Consider the following 11,483-nt stretch of genomic DNA (forward strand, 5'->3'; position numbering starts at 1 on the left):
CAATTCTCTGGTGACAAGCACAGGTGTTTCCTGTGAGATCCCCAGAGCTCTCCGACTTGGGCGGAAACCGTTAAGCTATTTATAGGCAGAGGTGTTTGACAGAGATGCCCAATCGTGAACCGTTATATGGAATCTTTAATTTTTGGCCGGTGGCAGCTCTTTGTCTCCTCAAGTTACAAGGTAGTGGGTTAGGCTTCTCTACCTGTTACGTGTGTGCTACATGTGAGGAGCTTATGCTTATCTTTGACCAATTATATATAGTTCCCCCTAGCATTTTATTTCAGCTGACCAATTATCTACAGTACTCCGGCCGCGTTTTGTTTCAAGGAATTTTTGGCAGGGAAGTCTTTTAACCCTTAATATTCAAATGAAGATGATTTGCATGGTATCTCTTGCTCAGTGGCATGGGCACAAGTTAATTGGGTTGTGACAGAATTGAGAGTCCTAGATTCAATTTCCAGTATAGCCATAAACATTCTGATCTAGTTGTACAGATGTGAAACTGAGGTAGAAAGAAGGGAATTACAAAAGTATACCACTAATTTAGGAATACTAATACTATTGACTTTCAGTGGGTGCACCTACAAAATATGCTCCACTGCACAGTAGACTAATCTACTATGCAGTAAAGCACCACCATCTACACATGCACAACACTTAATGCACAGTAAATTAGTATACTGTGTGGTAGTAGATTAACTGTGCAGTAGCTACTGTACAGTAGCACATGTATAAGCCCAGGCAGCAGGGGGTGGGGGAACTGTCTCCTCCCTTGGGTAGCTGCCTCTCATCCCTATGTCCCAGCAGACTGGGGCACCAGGCTGGAAAACAGCTGCTGGTGGAGGGGTCCTTTTCCTGGCCCCATGCTCCAAACTGTTAATCAGGGTGCAGGGCTCAGAGGCAGCTCTCTCAAAGGCAGGACAGTTCCCCCTCACCCTCAGAGCCCAGACTTGAACCCAGTGCCCCATCCAGCCCAGGGCTAGCACCTGGGGGATCCGGGAGATCCCCCTGGCTGCTGTAGGGGGACAGAGAAAGACACTGATCTGCTCCCATTGGGAGCAAATTTGTTGCTGATGGGACACACATGTAGATGCATACCTGGAGAAAACTTACTGTGCAGTATTTTATTACGCAGTAATCTTAAAATGTTCCTCAGTGATTTAGCATCATAAGACATACTTGGCATGCCTACAAGAGTCTTATGCTGCTAAATCACTGAGGTGCTTTTCAAAATTCCTCCCCTACAAGTCTTGTAAAAATCCATATAGTTTATAGATCCATGGACCCTTTTTTGTCAGCCTGTAAGAACTTCAGACTCATTATTAACATGAAGAAAACCAAAGTGGTGTTTTAACCTGTTCCTGGCACAATACCCTAGGAACCACATGTCTCAGTTAAAGGCCAACAAATCTCAGTGGTCAACAAGTTTGTCTATCTAGGCAGCACACTCTCCTGTGCTGTCCACATTAATGACAAAGTCAATGCAACACTAGCAAAAGCTAGTGTAGTCTTTGGCAGGCTCTGTAAGTTGGCCTGGGACCACAGAGGTATTGGAAAGTTGACAAAACTGAAGATATCAAATCCATCATTCTTCTGACCCTCCTTTAAGCATGTGAAACCTGGAACATCTACCAGCAGCATCATGTCAAGAAACTACACCACATCCACGTGTGCTGCCTGTGAAAGATACTAAAGATCAAGTGGCAGGACAAGATTCCAGACACCGAGGTTCTCAGAAGATCATCTCTCCCCATATTCACACTCTATTGAAGTGGTGCAACTAAGATGTGCCGGTCACCTTTCAAGAATGCCCGACACTCACCTGCCAAAGAAAATCTTTTACAGTGAAATGTCAAATGGAGTACGCTCTCATGGCACACCAAAGAAATTGTACAAGGACACTGTCCCAGGGAAGAGTGGGAGAAAGAACCCCAAATTACAAATGGGGACTCCCAGGGATGAGAATCCCCCAAGGAAAAGAAAATGAAAACAGAAAATAAACAAGGAAAGTACTTACCTGCAGCAGGACCTGCGATGTAGTGGAAGCAAGAGAAGGAACCCTTGCAGATCGTGAGCCGCGCTTTTATGCAGCTAAGACCAGCTGGTAATGTAATTGGCAATCACCGGCCGGTGGGAATAAAATGAACCACCAGTGAAGTCGGAGGAGGAGGGAGACAAGAGCCGGTGAAGGCACAAACACTGGGAACCTCCCAGGAGTTCCTTCAGGAAAAAAAGCCTGTAGAAGTGGCTCCTTATGCCAGCAGCAGTGGCAGAAGGAATGGAGCCAGAAGCAGCTCCTTACGCAGACAGTAGCATCAGAGGGAGCAGGGAGCCAGAAGTGGTTCCTTACTCCAGCAACAGTGGCAGAGGGAGAAAGGAGCTAGAAGCTGCTCCTGACACCGACGACAGTGGCAGAGAGAACGCGGAGCCTGAAGGGGACCTTGACACTGGTACCAGCATCGAAAGAACCGGAGAGCCAGATGTGGCTCTCTACACCATAACAGGTAGGATCATCGAGAGCACTGGGGAGGCAGAAGAGACTTTCCCTCCGGAAGACACCGGATGGGGACAGCACAAAGGGCAGTGAAGTGAGGTTACGAGAAACAGGGTGCCGACTCTGGATGTGAGAAGTGGCCAGACATCCCTGGAGGTGCTGTGAGGTGCCCAAAGGGGGACTCTACTGATGGGAGAAACAAGGAGCGGGGCTATAATACATAGAAGGTTGGGTAATGGGGGAGATGACCCAGGCAAGAGACCATGGGTTACCTCGGCCACACGTAGGTCTTAGCCGCATGATGGACCCTTAGAGAGTTAAGTACCGGTACCCTTGTGGAAGGGCCTGGGAGGGGACCGCACAGGTCCTCAAAACAACTGTGTTTTTTTCGGTTGGACTTTGCGTTTCCCCCTTTTGGAGGGATTGAGGAGTAGGACCAGGTGACACAGGTGGGATAATGGTAGCAGAGCTCTTTTGAGGCCTATCTTTACTTGGGACCTGGGTCCAGCTTTGTGTCCTGGAGAAGGGGAGTTGGCCCTGTGACCCAGGTTAAATACCACGGGCAATCCAGGATTCTTCAAGTGGGTCACCCTTCGGGAGCTAATACTCCAGATGAGAGAGGGCTATCCAAACCAACATAACCGAGGGCACAACGGTGTCAGGAATATGACCAGAAAAAACACAGTGATCTGCTGAGACTTGGTGTGAGGTTGGGGTGTAGGGGAGGTGGAGCCACGTAGACAACCGCCAGATGGACCACATGCCACCGAGGGACCCAAGTGGCCAGACCCCCCACTGATAAAACATTCAAAGTTGTGGAAGGAGAGATTGGGGAAAACCGCTCCGGGAGCAAACATCTACTCGACAGCCTGCAGGAGATGGTAGGACGAACATCACCAGCCATCTGGGCCAAGGCCACACATGACGGGATGTTTGAGGCCACGTGGACGCAGACACCTTAAAGGTGTCCCTAAAGGGTTTTGGTATTGACCCGGAGGCATAGGAGCAAATCGCTCTCGACCGTCCATCCTGGAGGTCATCAATCCAGAACAGAGCACTGGCCTTTGAACAGTAATGCACAGCGGAAACAATGAAGAAATAAAACCCCTTGGAAACCCCTTGTTTCCAGTCCTTATCACTTTCCTACCCCTGCTGTACCAGAATGTTCAAGGCTATGATCAGGTGTACAAGTCACCTACATACCCATGTGACCTAACCTCCACTCCCATCCTTTCTCTTCCCCCCTTCTTTCTTTTTCCTCGCTCTCTTTTTTTACTTTTTCCTTTTTTCTCCTTTTCTCTTTTCTATCTCCCTGTTTCTTTCCTATTTCTTTTCTTTCCCTCCCTTCCACCCTGCTGAATGCGTTCATCTTCACCTGTGAAGGATGAACAACACAGACATGCCCAGTATGTCTTATGCTGCTAAATCACTGAGGCGCTTTTGAAAATCCTTCCCTACAGGTCTTCTATAGATCCATATAGTCTGTTTGTAGCAGAGCTGAGAAGTCAGCCCCAAACTTGTCCATTGCCATCTAATACTTGATTCTCAAGATCACTTACCAGATAAGCAATTGAGCTTTAAGACAGCTAGGAAGAACTAACAACTAACATCTAACAGCTTGGCCTATATTATATGTCAACATTTGGTAAAATCTTATGCATTGATACAAGATGGACAGGCATTTCAACTCATGGTATTCAACCTTGTCAATTCACTTTTCCTGTTTAAGGATATGACAGGTCATATTTCCCATTTTTCAGAGGATGCACAACCCTGAGGATATTGCTGGAGGCTGCACTGTAGTTGAGCACAACTACAGACAATGGCACACACACTGTATTTTTCTTTTTCTCCTTCTGAAACCATTAGCAATAGTTTGTCCATCATTTTCAATAAAATGTCTTTAATAGGCAGCTAAAATGAACAACAGCTCCAGGCTTTGTTCCTCACGGCCAGTGTTGGAATGATAATAGATCTCATAAACATCTATAGGAGAACAGATTTGCCTTAATTTTCCAATGGGAAAGTTTACATGATTTTCTTTTATCAATGTGTTAAGATTATTGTTGTTGTTGTTCTCATTATTATACTTTACTTGTCTACTAGGATAAAATATGTTCAAGATAAAGTTTACAGAGGGAAATATTATTTTACGTGTTTCATTAATGATAAAATTTGCATATAGTACACCTAATGCTGAGAAACTCTAAATGCTTTATAGAAATAGAAATTTCCATTTAAAATCAAATGTAAAATATCAATGTACCCACACATATGTGAACTACTTTTCATGCAATATGACCATATAGTTATGTAGTCTTCTTTTTTTCCCCCTTTATAAACAATTCTGAACCTTTTGAAATTATTCCAGGGATGGATTAAAACTTGACAGGAATACAAGGTTAAAGATCAAAATGATAAGTTTTGGAAGTTTCCTTGTAAATGTACAATACAAATGGTATTATTAAATTACTGACGATAATAAATTAATACACATAGGGTTCTATTTTTTTCTGTGAAACATTATTAGCATATATTGATCTTCTGAAATTAATACTTAAATCCATATCAAATATTAATTATGTTATGGTATGGATTTTGACAACAGTTAAGTTGTTAGTGTCATAAATCTCACTGAATCTTGTCAGTTTTGTACGGAGTCATATAGACTTTCTTGTATTTGTTGTAGCACTGACATAGCATGTGCAGTCTCTTTGGAAAGCCAGTATTATCTTAGGTTAATTTAGGTTGCTTTTACCATTGTATAGATTATGTTTTCCTGTGTATGTCTTTATGATTTTGGTCATAGTATAATCAAAGGAACTAAGGAATTAATAAGGAAAACAGTAGGTATAACTGCTAAATATCTATGGCTATTGTGTTAGGCCAAGAAGAGTTGCTACTCCTAATCAAAGACAGAAGAAGCTATTATTGGAATTGACACTAAAGTTGTTTTTTGGTAATCATGAAAAAAGCAACTTAAAAAGAACAAAGGTATCAGAAAGAAATGGCCCACCACTTAAAGGAACATCAGATGTTTCTGAAATTTGGGATGCTGCCAGGATGCCTGCATGGGCTGCCTGCACAATCCCAGAGCCAGACAGAGCCCGGTGCTTTGCTCTGTGGCTGTAGGGCAGCAAACTAAAAAGCCTCATAGGTGTTTTAGTTTGCTGCACCCCAAAGTTTTTTAAGGTGCATTACGCTGCTGAATATGCTACAGCGGCTGGAATTAATGCACAATACACAGCCAATGCATGCAAACAGCAAAACCATTAAAGTGGTGCAAAAGCATTTAACCCACTTTAAAGTGTAGTGCACACATGCCCCACATTTTGTTTACATACGCCCATGGGAAGGCAAAAGGATGTAGCAGGAAATCAGAGGCAGTCTACTGTCTCGCATGGGAAGCTGTCTATGGTATGCCTCCTTGGACAAAAGTTGCAGGATAGGAACAGGTTTATGCTCTTTTTGTTTGTTTGTTTGTTTTGTTTTTTAACTCATATTTTCTTACCATTTGATATCAGTGCTACTTATGATTGCAGTGTTTTGACCATTCAGATTTGGCCCAGTCCGCAGAAAGAGGGGGTCCATTTTTTTTCTGAGTGTAAAACCAGACAAGGTTATAATCCTTCTAGCTGGCAAAATCTCCTCTGCTTAAGGCTGGCAAGGCCTGAGTGAGACAGGCAGGGGTGAAACACTACAGGCCAAGGACTCATCCTTTTGCACATCTCAGCTGGTTTTCAGTGGTCAGCAGACAGCAGAGAGGTGTGGAAGCACCTGGAAGTATATCTCCAGACTTCATCCAGGCAGTGTCTGGGGCCAAGGCCTGTCACACCTTAACTTTCAGAATAAATGCTAGTTTAGAGAGACAAAGATCCCACTGTTGTTATTACAAGCTTTGGTTATGCACATATTGTTTGCATTATATGCTAAGTTTTTCTTGCAAATCCTTTAAAATTGTTATTTTGAGTTCTGTAAGTTGCATGTGGTCTTTGCCTAAAATATGATTGGCTTTTGCTTTTCTTCTTCCTCCCCTCCACCTCCAAATTTAAATAAATTAATCCCATGAGTCATTCCTAGGAGAATGAAGAGTATATTCTTTTCCCGTTGTAAAAAGTAGCATTTTACACACATCAGGCTGATCTTTGTATGAATTATTTAGTCATCACAAAGAGCTAAAGTTCTCATATTTTTCACTTTTCAATTTCTATTGCTAGCTAACAACTTGTCTAATTAAATAATTTGTTTTGAATAGCACATATTGTTAAAATTTCTAGTAGGTCTGTGTTAATACTGCTAATGGAACCTTAACATTTAAGATTTATAACTTTCTGCAATTCCACATTACAGTGAGATACTCAGTATAGCTATTTTTGTGTGTTTACAATTTTTTTTATTATACCTCATGATTTAATTCACTGCTGAATAGTGTAGAAACTTGTGGCTTCATAAGTACAGCAAATGGACTTAGAAATACATTCCAAAATGTGAGGTCTGGTTGAAGTCAACTTTGGGATCTGAGTATCTTAATTTACATCTAGGGTGGCCATACATCCTGGTTTGGCTAGAACAGTCCCAGATTTTGGAGGCTGGTCCCAGTCAGCTGGTGAAAATTAAAATGAGTATCCTGGGTGCAGGGTGCATTCCAGCAGAGAGTTAGAGTGACATGAGGAATACCTAGAATAGAGAAAAAAAGACCTAAAATAGAATCATAGAAGTAGGTTATCAGCCCTATCTATCATAGGTTAGCTTGATCAGTGGAATGACCTTTAAAAAGGGGAGATGATTGCTAACACTTGTGAAGTAAAGAACAATGGATCATTAAGGGGCCATGACTGTCTTCACTGCCTGCATAGTAACGTCTAGGGCTATGAAATTTCAGCAGTGGTTTTGTTTCAGAGGTGTTTGGGGCTGTTTCAGAACCCAAAACACCAAAGTCTCAGAAACATCTCCAAAAATAACAAGGCATCTAAAACACTTCAGAAATATTTCAGAACATGTTGGAGTTTTGGATCTGGGCTCATAGGGAAACAGCTGTATGCTGCTGCCCTGCCACATGACTCAGCTCTGCAGGGAGCAGAGATCCATATTGGGGGTCTCCTCACTGCTGCTGCCCGCTCCCCACTGCCCTGGTGATGTGGGGTGCATGGGGTGGGCAGCGGCTGTGAGAAGACCCTAGCATTGATCTCTGCTCCATGAAGAGCCAGGTTCAGGTTGCACAGCAGGGACCAGCACTGCCCTGCCATGTGACCTGGCTCTCCAGGAAGCAGAGATCTGGGGCTACATGGGGTAGGCAGCAGCAGCAAGGAGACCACTGGTGCAGAATTCGGCTTCCTGTGAATCCAGGTCATGTGGAAGGGCAGTTGGTCCCTGCCGCATGACCTGGCTCCACAGGGAGCAGAGATCCGGGTCTGCAAGGGGTGGGCAGTGGTGGGGAGGAGACCACGGTGCAGAACTGTGCTCCCTGCATACCCAAGTTGCATGGCAGGGCAGTGCTGGTCCCTGCCACATGACCTGGCTCCACGGGGAGCAGACATCCACACTGGGGTCTCCTTGCCATCACTGCCCATCCCATGCAGCCCCATGTCACTAGGGCAGTGCAGGGTGGGCAGCGGTGGCAAGAAGACCCCTGACACAAATCTCTACTCCCTGCAGAGTCGAGTGATGCACCAGGGACCAGCTGGCTTGCTCACCTCTCTGTGGTGCTTCCCTGCCCTGTGACTCAGTGTGACAGGGATCAGAGACCCGTGCAGGGGTCTCCACACCTGCATAGAGGGCAACGTCTCTCCCCCTCCACCAGATGAGCCACCCACAGCCCTATCCTGCTCTCTACTGGGGACCTGCAGCCCTTGGCCCCAAGCCACGCCCAGCTGGGTAGGGCTGTGCAAAGATTCCCTTGCAGCCCGTTTGAAACAGATTCAGAGGAGATTCGGCAGAGCCCAATCTCTGAAACAGTTGGCTGAAATGAAACAGGACAGTGATCCAAAACATTGAAATGAATCACTGTCTGCTGAAATGGCTGAATCCAAAACTGAATCAAAACACAGCCATTTTGCATAGCCCTAGTAATATCAGAGCTGCACCATGCCACCCTTTCCGGGCATCTGTCTGCAGCAACACCGCTGACTTGGGAGCCAGGGGTGGGAGGCAGTGTCCTGGATGTCACATTGTCCCATATGGCCACCATAGGTAGATCACTCTTTGCCTGCTCAGTGCAGCTAGGAATCCACTTGTACTAGAGATTCCAACAGAGCCACATCAGTGATTGCGTGTAAGGGAGAATTTGAAGAAAAAGGCTTTACTGATGGTGTAATATAACTCCCAGTTTTTCTTTTATATGAGATAGATATAGATATAGATATGCATTCCCTTCCCCAGCTATTTCTGACTTTCTCTCTCCCTCTGTATCCCCTATAGATAAATATAAGTGAGCTAAGACATAAGATGAGCTTCAGCATTTTATCTTGGTAGCAAGTTGTTTTTGTTTTGTTTTTTCTCCTTCTTTTCAAATAAGTGCCCCGTTACAGATATCCACTGTTTTATATTGTATAAGTATTATGGTTTTATTTTTTTTTTTCATTTTTACTGTTCTATATTACTGTTTTACTGATACTATATGATTTAGGCCTACATATGTAAGTTAGCATAAGTCATGTCAAGTTTCTATTTTGTTTATCAAGTCTCTATCTTGTGTTCCCTGACTGGGCATACCCTATTGTAACTCTATTGTAACTGTATGACTCATGACCCTCCTCCCATGTAAACTGGTTCTGTGAATGAATGGGTAATTGACAGACAATGGCAGAAGGTCTAAAAATAGTTCCCTCTCAATGCCTGAACCATCAGTTCGATGACCCAACCATCACCCTGCATTGACCCTCCCTGGCTCAAGATTTGAAAGACAAAGATGGCTGCAGAAACCACCCAACCCACCATTATAGACACCTAAAACTGCATGTCCTGAACTGGAACGCACATGCTCAGTGCACCAGGGGCTGACCCTTGCCAGGACATGACCCCTGCCTCTGGGATCATAGAAGGTCTGCCCCTATAAAAGGGAGTAGTGAAGACAGACCCAATGGGAATACCATTTGCCATCCAGACCAGACCAGCTCCACATTGTGCCACCTATCCACCCCAGAGGCCCTGCCGGTGACGCCCTCTGGACAACACCGAGCTGAAGGGGACCCCGATTGGCCATCGAAGATCAACTTTCAGCCTGGGATAGGTAAATATTTTCCGCACACTTCCTCCTAAAATGTGGACCCTCTTTCTCTCTCTCTCTCTCCCCTCCTGGACTTCAGCCCCTGCACCAAGCCTCTTTAACCCCGACTACCATTGTGTGTGTGTGTGTGTGTGTGTGTGTGTGTGCGCGCGCGCGCGCGCAAAGGAAACAATAAGATATTGTGTCACCATCTGTTCCTGTCCAATTAACCCCTTTGTTAATTTAGAACCTGAGTTGTGTTTTGTCTTACTGATCTCCCAGCCCTACTCCAGTTCCTTTTCTCTGCCACTCTGATCTTCCTCCTGTTTGTCTCTCTCTGCCCTTGCCTTCTCCCCAATTCATCTCTTCCTGCCTTCTCTCTCTGATCTTTCCTGTCTCTTTCTGTTCCCCTACTTCCCATCTCTGCTCTGCTGCCCCTGCAATCTCTCTCTGTGTCTCCTTCTGTTCCTAGCTTTCTGTTTCTGCCCCGCCACCTCCACGTTCTTTCTCTGATCTTTCTCTGTCTCTTTCTGTTCCTCTACTTCCCATCTCTGTTTCTGCTGCCTCTGAGAGCTCTCTCTCTTCCTAGCTTTCCATCTCTGCCACCTGGAGCCCCACCTCATAGCTTACTAATCTTCCCAGAGCCCTTCTCTGACTCCTGGCATCTGCTGTGACCCCCTGCAGCCTCTCCAGATGCCCCACCCCCCCCAGAGCCCCTGCAGTCCCTGCTGCCAGCCAGAGCCCTTCTCTGGATCCCAGAACCTGGGGCCCCTCCTCCCAGCTTACTGATCTGCCCAGAATCCCCTCTCCAGGACCTGCAGTCTTCTCAGCATGCCCCCCCTGCAGCCTTCTGGGGACCCCTCAGCACTCTGCCCTGCCCCCAATTTCCCTGCAGCCCTCCAGCCTGGCTCTGGATCTCTTGACCCAGGCCCAGCCCTCCCAGTGCTGCCCTGCAGTTTCCTCAGCAGCTGGAACCTTTTCTCCAGCTCCTGGAACCAGCAGCCCCTCCCCTCCTGAGCAACCCGGCAGTCCTTCTCCAGCACCTGTGGTTTTCTGAGCCAGCTCCCAGTTCCCCCTTAGCCCCTCCAGTGCCCCCTAGTCCCAGTTTCCCTCTCCTCACCTACCTTTTGGCTCCCCTGCAGATCCAGCTCCAGTCCCAAGCTTTGGGTATTGTACTTTAATCAATTAACATCAATTAACCTAAAGTAACACCAAGCCCCAGTTCCTCAGCCAGCGTCCCTCCAGTCTACTGGTTCTAATCCCAGTTCCAGCAACTTTCATTCCTTCCACCTTGACCTTCTCCCAGGTATCCCAAGTACCCCAAATACATACATACTGTATCATCCAAGTGTTTTGTTCCTTTACCTCAGCTGGTTTTGGATCAGCAGTGCAGACAGATAGCATATGTGGGACCATCTGCCAGCTCAAAATTATTCCAGACCATTCTACCCGCTTGCTTCTGGGGTGTAGGTACATGTGTGGATGCTGCATTTTCCCCCTCCTCATCAGGGCTTCACTGCTTGTGTCAAAGGGTGGGATGAAGGATTTACATCAGAGGCTGGAATTGTAAATATAGAGGAAAAATTGCTCAAATTGAGTTTTTAATTATTGTTTTTATTACTATTGAGGGGATTGATGAGCACCCCTGAACTTTCACTGCATTTTTTATACTTTGGAAACAGCTTTGTATATTTTGAAAAAGTATTTTATCTAACCAAGGGCATAGAGTAGGTTGTTTAGCCTGGGGGAGATCGCTTGTTGCCTAGTTACTTAATTGCTGGCCTT

This window comes from Alligator sinensis, unplaced genomic scaffold (assembly GCF_000455745.1).
Source record: "Alligator sinensis unplaced genomic scaffold, ASM45574v1 scaffold1109_2, whole genome shotgun sequence".
Lineage (NCBI taxonomy): Eukaryota > Metazoa > Chordata > Crocodylia > Alligatoridae > Alligator > Alligator sinensis.